An 18,407-nucleotide genomic window follows, 5' to 3' on the forward strand; every position below is an offset into this window, starting at 1 on the left:
GAAACATGTGCAGTACGAAAAGCCTGCTGAAACTGGTCCCATGTGAAAGTGTCTACTGGGAAAGTGGATGTGAAATTCTCCCACCATGATGCTGTGGGTCCTTCTAGCTGATGTGCGGCAAACTTCACCTTCTCCGCATCTGTGCATCCTGCTATGGTCAACTCCCTAGCTGTCTTGCGGAGCCAATCATCTGCTACTATCGGCTCGGTGCTACTGGAAAACACCAGCGGATTCAACCTAAGAAAACGGGCTAAGTGGTCAACAGGTGGTGGTGGTGGTGGGTTGTTGTTGTTGTTCCCCTGATTCTGATTCTGGACTAGTAACTGCATCAATGTGTTCTGCTCCTGGATCAACTGGGTGAGCTCCGGTGGAAAGGCAAATCCGGGGTCACGTCTCGGAGGCATCTGAGGGTTTAGAAAAGATGAGATATAAGAATAGAGGGGGGTCTAAAGAGAAAACACTACCCATATGCACATGAGGCAAAACAAACAATTCACTTCAATCAATCAAACAAGGGCATACAATCGATCTAACTATCGCAAAAGTGCTCGGGCTACTATATTTACATGGTGGACTACTACTACTGATGAGGTGGTCTACTAGAAATATTCTACGGTCGTTGACTCCATGATATCTGCTCTAGCTTCATCAACATAGTCATCATCGCTACTATCTGCTTCCGAGTCGGTGCCGTCGATGATGATGTAGTCTTCCGGGCTAATTTCCTGAGGTTCTTCGTCTTCATCTACTGGCGTAGGGTCTCCCATAAATATTCCAATCTTCTTGATCAGGTCGTCATTCTTCTCCACCAATACTTCAATTTCCTCTTCATAATCTTCACGTGTAGCCTTGAGTTCTTCCTCCAGTTCCTTGATTCTAGTCTTAGCCTTCTTCAGATCTATCATGTCGGCACACATCTGGTTCTCCTGTCGTCGAATGTGCTGATTTAACTCCTGGATAAAAGTTGCGATTGATCTATCCTTCCTAGTGCTGATCATCTCCCAGTGTTCATCTCGGCGCCCACAAATCTGGTAGATAGTATCCTTGATATCCTTGCGCTAGACTTCTCCAATGCGTCCCATGGCGATGTGAGCTGCCATGCTCTTTCCTAGACTCCAAGTTGGTGCATCAAAAGAAAATTCTATGGGCTCAGTGACTGGCATGAACGTCCTTCCTGGTACTTGAACTTGAACCATCCAGCGCTCTTCTTCAGGTAAAGTGGTGTTGTAGGTTCCCGTGAAGCGTGATACTCCTATATTCAGGTATCTAGTGACTTCCTTCAAGTGGCGTCCAAAGGGTGTATCTTCATCCGGTTGTGTGAACTTGTTCCTTGTATCCGCCATCCTAAAGAGTAGAAAAGATGAGAGGTCAGAAGAGAAGAGAGTGAATAGTGATCTAGGTCTTGTGCTTAGTGGTCGTGTCCTACAGTTAGCGTGTGCTCTGATACCATCTCTGTAGCGACCAGACCTCAAACAGTCTGATCTCTATGCTCCGGTGTCATCCCTGGATCAGTAATGCTGACACCACACAGTACTCGGAGGATTTATAGTAGAGTAGCAATCACACACTTATTACATCGAGTGTCTCAAAAGAGAACTTATTACAATAAATATGGCTTAAGGCCATCTAATAACTATAACAGCGGAAGGCTTGGAAGATAAGTGAGTCCATCAACTCCAACGGCATCACTGAGTATAGAACCACGACCTAAAAACTCCTTAATCGTCGTCTGAAAAGTCTGCAACATTAACGTTGCAGCCCGAATATGGGTCAGCACATGGAATATGCTGGCAAGGTAACACATAGAGAGTAATGGAATGAAACAGCTATACTATATGCATATTTGGCTGGTGAAAAGCTCTATGGTTACAGTTTTGCGTAAAGCCAATTTTTTCCTACTTCAAAGGAATAAATTTATTTAACTATCATGGTAGTTGTTAAACATTGAGAATGGTTGACAGCATTCTCAATCCCAATTAAACATCATCATTATCATTAAACATAACCCAACAAAATTAATTTAGAGCAACCTATTGAGATTCACATGATAATCCAGGTACTAGATACTCAAGATGTCCATAACCGGGGACACGGCTAACCATGATTAGTTTATTACACTCTGCAGAGGTTTGCGCACTTTTCCCCACAAGACTCGATCGCCTCCGTTTGGTTTCTCGCACTACATGGTGTTTGAGAAGACGGATGACCAAGACAGTCTTTCAGAAGCGCTAGCACCTTACGATCGGGTAGACCGTACCACCTACATCCTCTACATCTACTAGTCTACCACTGTAAGAGTTCGCATGACTTAGTCAACTATGCTAGAGCCCATAATAGCTTGTGGCTGCACACGGAAGTTTCTAGTATGAATAGTCTCATGATCCCTTTGAGCCTGGGTATGATCAAAGTGTTACTTGCCTTGCTGATGATCTGCGAAACCTAACGATTCGAAGTAACAGGCGGCGCACTCCGGGTATTCTATCGCAGACAAACAAACAAGCATACAATAAGTACTCATCTAATGCACAGGTAAAACTCAAATAAGAGATCTAACCAGAAGGTTCAACTTAAGAACTCCGGTTGGCAAAAAGAATCAAATCGAACGAAGCAATGAAAATCAAACGGCGAAAGAAAACAACTTCGTTCTACTAATCTGGATCTAGGGCAAATTTTACAGTAGCAAAATCTTGTTTAAGTTGGTTAAATGGATAGAGGGTTTCGAGACGAATCCCTAGGTGCTTGAATCGCCTGATTCCAATAAACGAGCGAAAAGTTAAACTAAAAGGAAAATTGGATCAGGAATCGCGATTAGAAAAATCGCGGATTTAATCCGAGAAAAAGAAAAACGACGAACGCCGAATTTTTTTTCTCTCTCCTTTTTTCGGCACGGAAATCGAGGCGCTACGAACCTCGGGCGGTGGGATCATCGGCGGCGGAGGCGGCTCCAGCGGCGCGCACGGATCGAGGCGGGGCTGATGGGCTAGGGCGGCGCTATTTAAAGGCTGCCCCCGGGCGGTGTCCCGCTCGCGTATGGCCCGAAGTTAGTTCGTTTTTTTTATTCCGCTCAGAAGAAAAAATAAAAGAAATACTAAACGGACTCCAAAAATTCCGAAATGAATTTTCACGGGCTTCTAAAATCAAGCCGCACAAGGTGAACATTTATTTGGGCCCTAAATGCAATTTCGAAAAACACACTTTTTTCCTAAATTCAAATAAAACACCGAAAAACTCTGAAATAAAATCTTATTTGATTTTATTATTAAATCCTCAATATTTATTTATTTTGGGAAAGTCATTTTATTCCCTCTCTCATATTTTTGTAATAGAAATAATTGATGATAAAATAAATAAAATCAAATGATCCTATTCTCAAAATTTGAGAAAACTCAAATATGAAAATAACGAAATCCCCAACTCTCTCCGTGGGTCATTGAGTTGCGTAGAATTTCTAGGATCAACCAAAATGCAAAATAAAATATGATATGCATGATGATCTAATGTATAACATTCCAAATTGAAAATGTAGGATGTTACACAAACCCATGGACCCAATAGAGGATGAATGGAGATGAGCTTGTATTTTCTGGACCGATGAGTCAGTTGGAGACAGACCGATGGATTCAGAACATGGAGGATCACATGGAGAATAACCCTATAGTTGGACCTGATATGACCCAGCATGCTCTTCAGTGCTTTGAAAGAGGTGCTGCTACTTGGTGGAGGATGTACCAAACCATGAATGGATGGCAAGGAGTAACCACTTGGAGAGAATTAAAGTTGACTCTGCAAAGATCTCACCTTGTGTCCCAGAAGTTGAAGCCTTATGGAAAGGATATGACGAAACCTTGTGCATGCAAGATTTGTGGAGAAATAGGACACAACCATAAAGAACACCAGGGTGAATGCCCCAATTGTGAAGGAAGTCACCCAACTAAAGAATGCCCAACGAGGCAGATCACTTGTTTCTTGTGTGAAGGGACTACCCACTACCCTGCTCAATGTCACATTTACCCCATGGTACAAAGAACTATCCAGCAGAAGAAAGAAGTACTGAAAGGAGCCCTCATGGAAATTTTAGAAGAAACTTTGATGAAGGAAGAGGTGGAGGAGACACCTAAAGAAGACCCGAGTAAACCCTGCACTAAGTCTTGCTATTCATGTGGAGAAGAAGGACACATCTCCCAAAATTGTTTGAATGAGGATCTAGTAGAATTCCCGACAGAGGAAGTAGAATATGACCCACAGGAAATAGAATCCCTAATTGGAAAGGAAAAGTCCAGGAAGAGAAACCGATTGGAGCCCAGGAGGGACCTGAGTCATATCACCTGTTATAGGTGCAAGGAGTCAGGACAATACCTCAACAGTTGCCCAAAAAGGAAACCTCGATACTTGTCAGAAGTAATATGTTTTAGTTGTAATGGAGCAGGGCACTTTGCCAGAGAATGCCCCAAGGAGAAGGAAACTTGTGTTAGATAGTTGAGTTTGCAACAAAAGAAATGGAGTAGCAGAAGTGAGAACATTTTCTTTTATTGAGGTGAGACATGTAATGGAAAAGCGAGAGAATTGTAATCATTTGAGAATGAATAAAGTTAGCATCGTTGGTACTGATATGGATTTTATGAGTTGTTACTCTATGAAGAAGAATTTTGGCCATTTTGAGGATATGAGAAATATGATCTATGGAAGATTTGTGCATTTTAAGGGTGGTAGTACCCTGTAAGAACCGTTGACCTCTGGAAAAGATAAGGATACTCCACTGAGTGGATTTCGGACAAAATGAATATGAGTTTTGTCTCGATATGTGTGATGCTCCAAGAGTATCTGGGATGAAGTTGGAGACCGTCAGTTGTTTGGACCAAATGTGATCAAGGAGTCAGAAGAGAATGTTAAGTTGATTCGAGATAGACTAAAGGTAGCTCAGTCCAGGCAGAAGAGTTATGCAGACTAAAAATGCAAGGAGGTAGTCTATGAAATTGGAGATAGAGCATGTCTTCGTGTGCCCCCTCTGCGAGGAGTTAAACAAATTGGAGTTAAGGGAAAGTTAGCCCCGAGATTCGTAGGACTATACCGAGTTTTGGAGCGTATGGGAGAAGTGGCCGATAAATTGGAGTCACCCGAAGGACTGTCAGGAGTTCATGATGTGTTTCACGTTTCCCAGAAGAAGTTTCATGCAGAGATGGCCAATATTCCCCGGTAAGGACGCTTGACCCTGGAAAGGATAATGATGTTCCACGAAGTGGAATATGGACTCCATAAGTATAAGTTTTTATCTCGGTATGAGGGATATCCCACAAGGATGAAGAGATAAATTACTATTGGATATAAAGGAGGTATGGTGTCAGAAATATGGATCAATGGAAACTCCATGATGAGTCTGAGTAATCATGTCCTAGTTTGGTGCCAATAGAAGGAAGGAAGACAGTACGATTGGATGGATTTAAGAATGCTAGGAAGTTGGAAGTTGAAATAATGATCAGTTGCCCGATGATAAGTTCAAGGACTACAAGTGATGAGATGAGCCGTAACCCATAGGCCCCGGGACCTGCCAAGAAGCAAGCACACTTTTGCTGAAGGAAAAACCCAGGAAGAAGAAGTTACGATTGTATCGATAGACGGTCTTATAGGAGTAACACAAAACCTGAGAGTTGTGAAGGAACGATAGTTGTTTGTTTGGCTTGCAGAATCTATGGATTCATCCGAACCTAGTTCGTCGACAAGAGAAATTTTGCAATGCTTGTGAGGATGACCGAGTGTTAGAATGCGAGATTCGCTAAACCGTATACAGGGTAATGATTTGGGTGCGGGATGGATTGATCACCATACCGACTTACTCTTATTATTCGCCTTGCTATGTGGGATGGTAAATCTGAGTGACTTACCTATAGTAAAGAGATGACGATCAAAACCCTATTTAAACTTAGAATGGGAAGAATGTTTCCCCTTGTACCAGGCAGTTTTTGCCAACCGTAGGTTATACGGTGAGGATCAACCCAGACCCATTTCCTGCAGGAGAAACCATAATTGGATGACCGCCATGAGATATCGATAGTTGTTTAGTATTGGCGCCAGACCCGTCAGCTAAGAAAACACAGTCATGGAAGAACCTTACCAAGATGAAAGGACAGAATAATTGTGGTAAAGTTTATGCCACTACCAGAAGAGCCCGGATAAGGAATTATCCTGAAGATCTAAGAAGACCGACATTGTTGACAATATGGATGAAGTATATGAGTTTCGATGGAACCGTACCCATGCTTCTAAGGGTGGTAGCACCCCAGACCCCTGTGATGATCAATGGATTTTGAGAAGACCCCCAAACCCTAACCTTTTTCTTGCTATCCTCTCCGAATCTCGAGGACGAGATTCATTTTAAGGGTGGTAGGTTTGTAACATCCCAAAATTCTAAATTTTGGAATGTTATAATAAATAGATTGATTGATTGATTGTTTGATTGTTGTGTGATTGATTGACTGAAAGTGAGTGATATTCGAAACTTTTGGAAGTTAAATGAGAGGGAATAAAAGGACTTTCCCAAACTTTCATCTTTACTTTCTGATCTCCAGGAATTCAAATGCTTTTCAACACAAAACCCTAGAGAGAAGATGACATGACTTCTTCCATTTAAATTAAATGAAAAGGGTTGTTGAAAATATTTGAATTTCATTTGAAAAAATTTCAAATTCATAAACTTCAAGCAACTCAATGATTTTCATGAGAGAAGATAAAATGACTTCTTCAAAATATATGAAATATGAGTTGGAAGTTAAAAGGATCAAATTCAAAATCCTTTTGAAATTATTTTCAATTTGGAGTTATTTGGGTTTTATTCAAATTATTTTTCTCCAAAAATAAAATATACAGAAAATAGGGTAACATGATTCCCTACATCAGAAAATTGGAGAGAAATAAATTGGAATTAATTTTGGTATTTTTAAAATGATTTTCATTGGATTTTATTAAACCAGTAGCTCTCTTTGAATTATCTAAATTTTTGTGAATTTTATTTAATGCTAGGAAAATGTTCAGCTTGTAGAAAATCTTTTTCTGAAAATTTTGATATATTATATGCCTATATCTTTTTTTTCTTAATTAGTTTTATTTATTTTTTCTGACTGGAAAACTTTTATTAAAAAAACACTTTCCCGACTGGGCCAGCCCAGCCAACCCAGCCAGGCCGCGGCCCAGCCCACCTCCGCGCCCGTCCCCAACCTCCGGTCGAAGACCGGATCCCGCACGCGTCGCCGCCGCCATGGATGTCGTGGCCGACTCGGCCTCCTCCGCCATCTTACCCCTTCCCCAAGGCCACCTCCTCCCTCCCCTGCTATAAAGCCGCCGCCGCGGGCCCCGTTTTCCCTCTTGGTCGCGCCGCCGCCTCCTCCCGCAGCTGCATCCCGTAGCAACCGCCGCCGCCGTCGGCGAGCTTCGCCGCCGCAACTGTGCCTGCCGCCTCTCCTCCCCGCGTCCGCGACGCGCCCCTCCGCCGCCTTGCCGCGCGCCCGCATCCGTGCCGCGCCACTCGCTCGCCGGAGCCGCTTCGCATCGCCGCTGTCGTCTCGCCGGAGTCCGCCGCCTCGCCGGAGCCGCCACCGGTTTTTCCCGGCTGAACCACCGAACCGGTATAAACCGAGTTGACCTACCCCGGTTTTCTTCGGTTATATATATATATATATATATATATATATATATATATATATATATATATATATATATATCGGTTTTTCTTTTAGAACGGTTTTTATATATTAGGTTAGTTATTTTGCGAGCGTTCGTTAGCTAGAGTTCGGTAGCGAACGATTTTCGTTCGTTATCGGTCGGTAACGAACGTTCACTATTTAGTCTTTTTCTTTTTATTTTAGTTTTCCTCCAGGGATCCGTTTGTGTATAGTTTCTTCACAAATTAGTCCCTATTTTTCAAACAACCACCACTTTTCACTCGTTTGTCCAAATCCAACTAAACCAACGCCCACGTATTCGTTATGATCCCCTCTATCCATTAAAACAACTCAAACATGTTTTGAAAGTTTAAAATTTGAATTAGACCAGATTCGAATTCAAACTTCGTTTGATCATAACTTGAGTTTCGTAACTCCGATTTAGTTGATTCTTTTTGCAAATCGAAGCTCTTGACCCACACCTCCTGATAAGGCCAAATTCAAATAATTTTGGTACTGTTAGAAATTATTTTATGTTGCAAGAGTTATTTGCTTGGTTTTGAAGTTTTCCGAATCGTCTTCTTCGATCTTTCTGATCTTTTGAGTGATTGCTTATGTGTGGTTCCTAATGCTTGCTTAGGATAGATTGACCGGAGTGAGACGAGTAGAACTATCAAGAGTTTTGAGTGTGAATCATCTTCATCAACATTGCAGGCAAGTAAAACTTCGATCATACTTCCGATTACCCAGTTTTATTGCATTAGATCAATCCTCACACATTGCATGATTAGGATCTAATTAAATTGTGGGTTTGGGAAGTATATGAGGAAGTACCTATTACCTGTTATTATCAAACCTTTGGGAGTTACTTCTACGTTGCTTATTATGCTATGCTATGCTAGTAGACGTGGATTGGGTGAGTGTATCCATGACAGATGTGAGGTTGTTAAATTAATGGTTTATCTAAGGTGGCTACTTAAATACACATCTGGGTGGATTGAGGCACCTGGGTATTCCAGCGATTGCCTGTTTTTCTTTTGGACCGCCACCCAGGCTCAAAGGGATCATGAGATTATTCATGCTAGAAACTTCCGTGTGTAGCCACAAGCTATTATGGGCTCTAGCATAGTTGATTAAGTCGTGCGAACTCTTACAGTGGTAGACTAGCAGATGTAGGGGAAAGTAGGTGCAACGGTCTACCCGATCGTAAGGTGCTAGCGCTTCTGAAAGACTATGTCTCGGTCATCCGTGTCTCAAACACCATGTAGTGCGAGAATCCCAACGGAGGAGATCAAGTCTTGTGGGGAAAAGTGCGCAAACCTCTGCAGAGTATATAAACTAATCATGGTAGTCGTGTCCCCGGTTATGGACATCTTGAGTATCTAGTACTTGGATTATCATATGAATCTCAACATGTTCCTTTAAATTAATTTTGTCGGGTTTAATGATGTTACTTAATTGGGATTGAGAATGCTGTCAACCATTCTCAATGTTTAACAACCACCATGATAGTTAACTAAAATTTATTCTTTTGCAGTAGGGAAAAATTGGCTTTTCACAAAAACCATATAACCATAGAGCTTTTCCACCAGCCATATATGCATGTAGTGATAGCCATTGTTCATCATTCTCTATTGTGTGAATTTGCCAGTACATTCAATGTACTGACCCCTTGTGGCTGCAACGTCTCATGTTGTGGGATTATCTTACGACGAGTAAGTGATACGTTAGGGTTACGATTTCTACACTCAACTTTGCCATTGGTGTTGATGGGAATCCACAACCTTGTTACTTCCGCTATTTTGGATTGAGGTAATAGTATTTTACGTTACTTATACATGTGATTTACCTCTGTTATAAATCCTCGAGTACTGTGTGTGTCAGCATACCGATCCAGGGATGACACTTAAGCACAGATACTTGATCCATTTGGGTCGGGTCGCTACAAAATGTGGGATGCCAACCGGGGCATCCCCATGCTTAGATGCTTGAGACTTCTTGAAATATTATCTTGGGGTGCCTTGGGCATCCCCAAGCTTGAGCTTTTGTGTCTCCTTAATTCATCTCATATCATGGTCTCCCTAAATCTCAAAAGCTTCATCCACACAAAACTCAACAAGGACTCGTTAGATAAGTTAGTATAAACCATTGCAAAAACCTTATCATACTCTACTATAGAAAATCACTAAAATTATTATTAAACATTTCATACTAAATGCCTCTGCATATTTAATAGTCCTATCCTCAAATAGAATCATTAAAGAAGCAAACATATGCAAACAATGCAAACATAACAGCAATCTTCCTAAACAGGATAGTCTGTAAATAAAGCAGCAACATCCATACTTCCATAGCTCCAAAAATTATGAAAGAAAATTCTCACTGTAATAAATTTATCAGAGCTTAATATGCAAAAGGTTTCAACATTTTATCACATTCTGACTTTTCTAGGGAATTATTGTAACAGCGGTAAACTTTCTGTTTTCAAACAGCAACATGTATACTTGTAACATAGGCATAGTAAAGGCTATCAATGCCACTTTTATTGAAATAAAAGATGCAAAACATTGTTCTAAATAACAGCAAGCAAATCTTAACAAAATAAATTGACGCTCCAAGCAAAACACATATCATGTGGCGAATAAAAATATAGCTCCAAGTAAAGTTACCGATGAACAAAGACGAAAGAGGGGATGCCTTCCGGGGCATCCCCAAGCTTAGGCTCTTAGTTGTCCTTTGAATATTACCTTGGGGTGCCTTAGGCATCCCCAAGCTTAGGCTCTTGCCACTCCTTATTCCATAGTCCATCGAATCCTTACCCAAACTTGAAAACTTCACAACACAAAACTTAAAGTAGAAAACTCGTGAGCTCCGTTAGTATAAGAAAATAATCACCACTTCAAGGTACTGTAATGAAATCATTCTTTATTTATATTGGTGTTAAACCTACTATATTCCAACTTATCTATGGTTCATACCCTCCGATACTACTCATAGATTCATCAAAATAAGCAAACAACACATAGAAAACAGAATCTGTCAAAAACAGAACAGTCTGTAGTAATCTGGATCAAACGTATACTTCTGGTACCCCAAAAATTCTAAAATAAATTGCTGGACCTGAGGAATTTATCTATTAATTATCTGAAAAAAGAATTAACTAAATATCACTCTCCAAATAAAAATGGCAGCAATTCTCGTGAGTGTTAAAGTTTCTGTTTTTTACAGCATGATCAACAAGACTTTCCCAAAGTCTTCCCAAAGGTTCTACTTGGCACAAACACTATTAAAAGCATAAAACCACATCTAAACAGAGGCTAGATGAATTATTTATTACTAAGCAGTAGCAAAAAGCAAGGAACAAAAATAAAATTGGGTTGCCTCCCAACAAGCGCTATCGTTTAACGCCCCTAGTTAGGCATGATGATTTCAATGATGCTCACATAAAAGATAAGAATTATAACATAAAGAGAGCATCATGAAGAATATGACTAGCACATTTAATTCTAACCCACTTCCTATGCATAGGGATTTTGTGAGCAAACAACTGATGGGAACAATAATCAACTAGCATAGGAAGGCAGAACAAGTATAACTTTGAAACTTTAAGCACATAGAGAGGAAACTTGGTATTATTGCAATTCCTACAAGCATATATTCCTCCCTCGTAATAATTTTCAGTAGAATTATGAATGAATTTAACAATATAACCAGCACCTAAAGCATTCTTTTCATGATCTACAAGCATGCAAAATTTACTACTCTCCACATAAGCAAAATTGTTCTCATGAATAGTAGTGGGAGCAAACTCAAAAAAATAACTATCATGTGATTGAAAATTAAGACCAAGAAGACAAGTTTCATGGTTATCATTATTCTTTAAAGCATACTTGTCATCACAATAATCATCATAGATAGGAGGCATGCTTTCATCATAATAAATTTGCTCATCAAAACTTGGCGGACAAAAAATATCATCTTCATCAAACATAGCTTCCCCAAGCTTGTGGCTTTGCATATTATTAGCATCATGGATATTCAAAGAATTCGTACAAACAACATTGCAATAATGCTCATCATTCAAATATTTAGTGCCAAACATTTTATAGATTTCTTCTTCTAGCACTTGAGCACAATTATCATTTCCATCATACTCACCGAAGATATTAAAAAGATGAAGAGTATGAGACAAACTCAATTCCATTTTTTATAGTTTTTTTTATAAACTAAACTAGTGATAAAACAAGAAACTAAAAGACTCGATTGCAAGATCTAAAGATATACCTTCAAGCACTCACCTCCCCGGCAACGGCGCCAAAAAAGAGATTGATGTCTACTACACAACCTTTTTCTTGTAGACGTTGTTGGGCCTCCAAGTGCAGAGGTTTGTAGGACAGTAGCAAATTTCCCTCAAGTGGATGACCTAAGGTTTATCAATCCGTAGGAGGCGTAGGATGAAGATGGTCTCTCTCAAGCAACCCTGCAACCAAATAACAAAGAGTCTCTTGTGTCCTCAACACACCCAATACAATGGTAAGTTGTATAGGTGCACTAGTTCGGCGAAGAGATGGTGATACAAGTGCAATATGGATAGTAGATAAAGGTTTTTGTAATCTGAAAATATAAAAACAGCAAGGTAACTAATGATAAAAGTGAGCATAAACGGTATTGCAATGCTAGGAAATAAGGCCTAGGGTTCATACTTTCGCTAGTGTAAGTTCCCTCAATAGTAATAGCATAATTGGATCACATAACTATCCCTCAACATGCAACAAAGAGTCACTCCAAAGTCACTAATAGCAGAGAACGAACGAAGAGATTATGGTAGGGTACGAAACCACCTCAAAGTTATTCTTTCCAATCAATCCGTTGGGCTATTCCTATAAGTGTCACAAACAGCCCTAGAGTTCGTACTAGAATAACACCTTAAGACACAAATCAATCAAAACCCTAATGTCACCTAGATACTCCAATGTCACCTCAAGTATCCGTGGGTATGATTATACGATATGCATCACACAATATCAGATTCATCTATTCAACCAACACAAAGGACCTCAAAGAGTGCCCCAAAGTTCTACCGGAGAATCACGACGAAAACGTGTGCCAACCCCTATGCATAGTTTCATGGGCGGAACCCGCAAGTTAATCACCAAAACATACATCAAGTGAATCACGTGGTATCCCATTGTCACCACAGATACGCACGGCAAGACATACATCAAGTGTTCTCAAATCTTTAAAGACTCAATCCGATAAGATTACTTCAAAGGGGAAACTCAATTCATTACAAGAGAGAAGAGGGGGAGCAGAAACATAAGATCCAACTATAATAGCAAAGCTCGCGATACATCAAGATCGTATCATCTCAAGAACACGAGAGAGAGAGAGAGAGAGAGATCAAACACATAGCTACTGGTACATACCCTCAGCCCCGAGGGAGAACTACTCCCTCCTCGTCATGGAGAGCATCGGGATGATGAAGATGGCCACCGGAGAAGGATTGCCCCCTCCAGCAGGGTGTCGGAACGGGTCTAGATTGGCTTTCGGTGGCTACGGAGGCTTCTGGTGGCGGAACTCCCGATCTATTGTCCGTTCTGGAAGTTTTAGGATACGTGGGTATATATGGGTGAAAGGAGTACGTCGGTGGACCGAAGGGGGGGGGGGCACGAGGCAGGGGGCGCGCCCCCTACCCTCGTGAGCTCCTCCTTCATCTTCTAACGTAGGGTCCAAGTCTATCCGGTAGGTTTCTTTCCAAAAATAACTTCTCCAGTTGATTTCGTTCCGTTTCGACTCCGTTTGATATTCCTTTTCTTCGAAACACTGAAATAGGCATAAAACAGCAAATCTGGGTTGAGCCTCCGGTTAATAGGTTAGTCCCAAAAATAATATAAAAGTGAAAAATAAAGCCCAGTATTGCCCAAAACAGTAGATAATCTAGCATGGAGCAATCAAAAATTATAGATACGTTGAAGACGTATCAATACCTCATTGCATGGATGTGCTAGAAGCAGAATGTATAGCCGCGAGATAAGGAATCAAAATGGCCATACAGCATACATCGTTGTCGTTGGTCATACAATAGGATTGTGCCAAGTTAGTTAATATGTTAAATAACTCAGATAAGAATTAGTCGTACTTAAGCCATCTTGTGAATGAGATAAAGGAGGTGATGAAGGAGAGAGAGAGAGCTTTTATGTATACATATTGGTCGTTTACAAAATAGAACTGCAGATCGCTTGGCTTATATGTCGAGAGTGGAATTCCGAACCGACTTGTGGTTGCAGGAGCCTCCAAATACTATGATTAGCTTGATGGCAAGCGAGTGTACAACTATTCCTACATAAATAAAGCTCTTTTTCATGCAAAAAAAGGATGCCCAGTAATTGCTTAGTCATTAAGTATACCATCACTTTAGAATTATACGATTAGTTTATTAAAAAAACACTTTCCCGACTGGGCCAGCCCAGCCAACCCAGCCAGGCCGCGGCCCAGCCCACCTCCGCGCCCGTCCCCAACCTCCGGTCGAAGACCGGATCCCGCACGCGTCGCCGCCGCCATGGATGTCGTGGCCGACTCGGCCTCCTCCGCCATCTTACCCCTTCCCCAAGGCCACCTCCTCCCTCCCCTGCTATAAAGCCGCCGCCGCGGGCCCCGTTTTCCCTCTTGGTCGCGCCGCCGCCTCCTCCCGCAGCTGCATCCCGTAGCAACCGCCGCCGCCGTCGGCGAGCTTCGCCGCCGCAACTGTGCCTGCCGCCTCTCCTCCCCGCGTCCGCGACGCGCCCCTCCGCCACCTTGCCGCGCGCCCGCATCCGTGCCGCGCCACTCGCTCGCCGGAGCCGCTTCGCATCGCCGCTGTCGTCTCGCCGGAGTCCGCCGCCTCGCCGGAGCCGCCACCGGTTTTTCCCGGCTGAACCACCGAACCGGTATAAACCGAGTTGACCTACCCCGGTTTTCTTCGGTTATATATATATATATATATATATATATATATATATATATATATATATATATATCGGTTTTTCTTTTAGAACGGTTTTTATATATTAGGTTAGTTATTTTGCGAGCGTTCGTTAGCTAGAGTTCGGTAGCGAACGATTTTCGTTCGTTATCGGTCGGTAACGAACGTTCACTATTTAGTCTTTTTCTTTTTATTTTAGTTTTCCTCCAGGGATCCGTTTGTGTATAGTTTCTTCACAAATTAGTCCCTATTTTTCAAACAACCACCACTTTTCACTCGTTTGTCCAAATCCAACTAAACCAACGCCCACGTATTCGTTATGATCCCCTCTATCCATTAAAACAACTCAAACATGTTTTGAAAGTTTAAAATTTGAATTAGACCAGATTCGAATTCAAACTTCGTTTGATCATAACTTGAGTTTCGTAACTCCGATTTAGTTGATTCTTTTTGCAAATCGAAGCTCTTGACCCACACCTCCTGATAAGGCCAAATTCAAATAATTTTGGTACTGTTAGAAATTATTTTATGTTGCAAGAGTTATTTGCTTGGTTTTGAAGTTTTCCGAATCGTCTTCTTCGATCTTTCTGATCTTTTGAGTGATTGCTTATGTGTGGTTCCTAATGCTTGCTTAGGATAGATTGACCGGAGTGAGACGAGTAGAACTATCAAGAGTTTTGAGTGTGAATCATCTTCATCAACATTGCAGGCAAGTAAAACTTCGATCATACTTCCGATTACCCAGTTTTATTGCATTAGATCAATCCTCACACATTGCATGATTAGGATCTAATTAAATTGTGGGTTTGGGAAGTATATGAGGAAGTACCTATTACCTGTTATTATCAAACCTTTGGGAGTTACTTCTACGTTGCTTATTATGCTATGCTATGCTAGTAGACGTGGATTGGGTGAGTGTATCCATGACAGATGTGAGGTTGTTAAATTAATGGTTTATCTAAGGTGGCTACTTAAATACACATCTGGGTGGATTGAGGCACCTGGGTATTCCAGCGATTGCCTGTTTTTCTTTTGGACCGCCACCCAGGCTCAAAGGGATCATGAGATTATTCATGCTAGAAACTTCCGTGTGTAGCCACAAGCTATTATGGGCTCTAGCATAGTTGATTAAGTCGTGCGAACTCTTACAGTGGTAGACTAGCAGATGTAGGGGAAAGTAGGTGCAACGGTCTACCCGATCGTAAGGTGCTAGCGCTTCTGAAAGACTATGTCTCGGTCATCCGTGTCTCAAACACCATGTAGTGCGAGAATCCCAACGGAGGAGATCGAGTCTTGTGGGGAAAAGTGCGCAAACCTCTGCAGAGTATATAAACTAATCATGGTAGTCGTGTCCCCGGTTATGGACATCTTGAGTATCTAGTACTTGGATTATCATATGAATCTCAACATGTTCCTTTAAATTAATTTTGTCGGGTTTAATGATGTTACTTAATTGGGATTGAGAATGCTGTCAACCATTCTCAATGTTTAACAACCACCATGATAGTTAACTAAAATTTATTCTTTTGCAGTAGGGAAAAATTGGCTTTTCACAAAAACCATATAACCATAGAGCTTTTCCACCAGCCATATATGCATGTAGTGATAGCCATTGTTCATCATTCTCTATTGTGTGAATTTGCCAGTACATTCAATGTACTGACCCCTTGTGGCTGCAACGTCTCATGTTGTGGGATTATCTTACGACGAGTAAGTGATACGTTAGGGTTACGATTTCTACACTCAACTTTGCCATTGGTGTTGATGGGAATCCACAACCTTGTTACTTCCGCTATTTTGGATTGAGGTAATAGTATTTTACGTTACTTATACATGTGATTTACCTCTGTTATAAATCCTCGAGTACTGTGTGTGTCAGCATACCGATCCAGGGATGACACTTAAGCACAGATACTTGATCCATTTGGGTCGGGTCGCTACAAAATGTGGGATGCCAACCGGGGCATCCCCATGCTTAGATGCTTGAGACTTCTTGAAATATTATCTTGGGGTGCCTTGGGCATCCCCAAGCTTGAGCTTTTGTGTCTCCTTAATTCATCTCATATCATGGTCTCCCTAAATCTCAAAAGCTTCATCCACACAAAACTCAACAAGGACTCGTTAGATAAGTTAGTATAAACCATTGCAAAAACCTTATCATACTCTACTATAGAAAATCACTAAAATTATTATTAAACATTTCATACTAAATGCCTCTGCATATTTAATAGTCCTATCCTCAAATAGAATCATTAAAGAAGCAAACATATGCAAACAATGCAAACATAACAGCAATCTTCCTAAACAGGATAGTCTGTAAATAAAGCAGCAACATCCATACTTCCATAGCTCCAAAAATTATGAAAGAAAATTCTCACTGTAATAAATTTATCAGAGCTTAATATGCAAAAGGTTTCAACATTTTATCACATTCTGACTTTTCTAGGGAATTATTGTAACAGCGGTAAACTTTCTGTTTTCAAACAGCAACATGTATACTTGTAACATAGGCATAGTAAAGGCTATCAATGCCACTTTTATTGAAATAAAAGATGCAAAACATTGTTCTAAATAACAGCAAGCAAATCTTAACAAAATAAATTGACGCTCCAAGCAAAACACATATCATGTGGCGAATAAAAATATAGCTCCAAGTAAAGTTACCGATGAACAAAGACGAAAGAGGGGATGCCTTCCGGGGCATCCCCAAGCTTAGGCTCTTAGTTGTCCTTTGAATATTACCTTGGGGTGCCTTAGGCATCCCCAAGCTTAGGCTCTTGCCACTCCTTATTCCATAGTCCATCGAATCCTTACCCAAACTTGAAAACTTCACAACACAAAACTTAAAGTAGAAAACTCGTGAGCTCCGTTAGTATAAGAAAATAATCACCACTTCAAGGTACTGTAATGAAATCATTCTTTATTTATATTGGTGTTAAACCTACTATATTCCAACTTATCTATGGTTCATACCCTCCGATACTACTCATAGATTCATCAAAATAAGCAAACAACACATAGAAAACAGAATCTGTCAAAAACAGAACAGTCTGTAGTAATCTGGATCAAACGTATACTTCTGGTACCCCAAAAATTCTAAAATAAATTGCTGGACCTGAGGAATTTATCTATTAATTATCTGAAAAAAGAATTAACTAAATATCACTCTCCAAATAAAAATGGCAGCAATTCTCGTGAGTGTTAAAGTTTCTGTTTTTTACAGCATGATCAACAAGACTTTCCCAAAGTCTTCCCAAAGGTTCTACTTGGCACAAACACTATTAAAAGCATAAAACCACATCTAAACAGAGGCTAGATGAATTATTTATTACTAAGCAGTAGCAAAAAGCAAGGAACAAAAATAAAATTGGGTTGCCTCCCAACAAGCGCTATCGTTTAACGCCCCTAGTTAGGCATGATGATTTCAATGATGCTCACATAAAAGATAAGAATTATAACATAAAGAGAGCATCATGAAGAATATGACTAGCACATTTAATTCTAACCCACTTCCTATGCATAGGGATTTTGTGAGCAAACAACTGATGGGAACAATAATCAACTAGCATAGGAAGGCAGAACAAGTATAACTTTGAAACTTTAAGCACATAGAGAGGAAACTTGGTATTATTGCAATTCCTACAAGCATATATTCCTCCCTCGTAATAATTTTCAGTAGAATTATGAATGAATTTAACAATATAACCAGCACCTAAAGCATTCTTTTCATGATCTACAAGCATGCAAAATTTACTACTCTCCACATAAGCAAAATTGTTCTCATGAATAGTAGT

This window comes from Triticum aestivum, chromosome 6A (assembly GCF_018294505.1).
Source record: "Triticum aestivum cultivar Chinese Spring chromosome 6A, IWGSC CS RefSeq v2.1, whole genome shotgun sequence".
Lineage (NCBI taxonomy): Eukaryota > Viridiplantae > Streptophyta > Magnoliopsida > Poales > Poaceae > Triticum > Triticum aestivum.